General features: G+C 41.7%; 1 protein-coding gene across 1 annotated transcript in view; it reads right to left on the bottom strand.

Moving 5' to 3' along the window:
• LOC106525187 (dysbindin) overlaps positions 1–2,204 on the bottom strand; it is an 18,115-nt gene that overhangs the window by 14,797 nt on the left and 1,114 nt on the right. The gene's annotated exons all lie outside the window — the stretch shown is intronic.

Raw genomic sequence — 2,204 nt, 5'->3', positions numbered from 1 at the left:
TACCAACAGTGAAGTTTGGAGGTGGGAACATCATGGTGTGGGGCTGTTTTTCAGCATATGGTATTAGATAAATTTCAGTAAGTGTGTTCAATACTTTTTCCCTGTGCCATTCCACATTATTACAAATAACTTCATTTCTGGACATTTATGGTTTGATTTATTTGTATGTATGGACCACTTGGGTTGTTATTGACATCTGGTGAAAATTTCATGTCATTAGCACCTCTAGTAATATATTTACTGAGAAAAATGGTGACGTGTTCAATACTTATTTTACCCGCTGTATTTGTTAAACCTGTCACCATGTCCTGACAGTAGAATATGACGCAGAAAATCCAAGAAAACATATAAAGCTCCTCCCAGTGGTCCTACGGTGATTTTCAGGAAAAACAACACTCCTAGTCAGATACAGCCAATAAGTGCTCATCCTACTGGTGTAAATCACACTCGGGTACACGTTACCCACCCCCCACCTGATCCTCGCACAGGGCGTACTAACGTTCAAGCTCAACATAGCTGGTGGGCTGCAGCTGTGCTGATGGAGAAGCCATACATGTCAACCTCTTCAGATGTTTACCTGTATAAAAAGCCTCAAAATCCATAAATTTTGCAAAAAATCCGTACAACTCGCAGTCTGTCGGCTGCGGACATGAAAGCGCCTGCTGCGACGCAGGAGGAAAGGAGAGCGGAAAAAGTTCAAAACTTATTTCTAGCGGCAGAACAGGTTGGAAGATGTTTATTTGATGTTATTTGTCTTTTTTTAATCATCCCACAGGCTCTGACATGTTAGATAAATTTGAAAATGAGGATTTGAAAAAATCCGTAAGACTTGAAAAAATCCGTGAGATTGCTCTGTACGTCCGTGTACCTGCAAAACGACATAAAATCCTTATAACTTACGGACAATCCGTACAAGTTGACGTGTGAGAAGCAACCAAATGACAGAGGAAAACTGCCACTTTCTGAGAGCGTTCTGAATGATYCATAGCTGTTTGTCGGCCCTCATCGGTGGCCCTGCTGTGTGTAGGCTACTATCCTCACATCGAGCTGTAGAGGGAGGTTCTGCAGCACAGCAGAGAGCAGAGAAGAGGGACCTGTAAAGYGAGCTCGTTCAAATTTTCAGGCTAGGTTTTTCACAGGCTGCAGCTTTAACCGACCAAACCTGTGAAAATTTGTTACATGTGAATAAAGTGATGACGTGAATAAGGTCCTGCTGTGTCTGTTTTGGGCTCTGAACATACGAAGTATGTGTGAGTGTTAAAAAAAGGGAGCTGAAACTGTGAGACTAATTAAGCTGTTTCTGCCACCGAGTTGTTTAATTAGCTGCAGGCACTCACTTCCCACAGATTTATCAGGAAACAMATCACAGTAGCTGTTTTCACTTTGCCTGACATTGATCCTGTTCACGTTTGCTTTGATCTTACCATGGCTTTAATTGTTTGGTTTATTTTTACAGTTGGTGTGTTTTTTAATTAAAAAAACAGTGTTTGTTGGCATTATTCAAACTCCTTAATTTGGTCTTTAAAACCAGCAACACTATGCTTCTTCAGTTAAAAACAGCTGTTGTTTTAAAACTGATAAAAGATTATCATATTTTAGAGAAGCAGGTGAAAGGATTTTAATCACACCACAATCCAAAAGGATGTTTAGTTATTTTTCTTGTTTATCTTGTATTCCTGAGTTCTCGTTATTTAACCAGTGTTACTTCCAAGGTGCATAAAAGTATCAGAAACCCACCAGTTTCCTCATCAAGCATCATCTACTGCCTCATTTGTATCTGGGTCGTACCCAGTGGGGCTAAGCTGAAAAAACTGTTTCTTTTTTTTTCCACTTTCTGTACTCTCCGAACAGCTGGACGKTTCTTCCCTCCACAGAACAGAACAGCACATTCCCAGAACGTGACAGAGCAGAGCAGGAGACTCCATGAGAACAGCAACAGATGGGAGGTGTCCTGTCCTGATTGCAATCACCCCCCACACCCACACACACACACACACACACACACACTGAACTGTTTCAGTTTCAGGTCATGTCTGGGTTAGTGTGTTTCTGAAACGGGCTTCAGGTCCCAGGTGGAATTAGACGACTCTGATGAGTTCTGAATGTGTGTGTGTTTGTTTCTGGTGACATTTGGGGACAAAAGCCGAGTCCCCATTTGGTTTAAATACCATTGGTGGATTGGGGGTTGGGTTTAGGACCAAGGT

Source organism: Austrofundulus limnaeus, unplaced genomic scaffold, assembly GCF_001266775.1.
Source record: "Austrofundulus limnaeus strain Quisiro unplaced genomic scaffold, Austrofundulus_limnaeus-1.0 Scaffold216, whole genome shotgun sequence".
NCBI lineage: Eukaryota > Metazoa > Chordata > Actinopteri > Cyprinodontiformes > Rivulidae > Austrofundulus > Austrofundulus limnaeus.
Note: the sequence above shows the minus strand (reverse complement) of the source record. Positions and strands in the feature narration are given on the sequence as shown.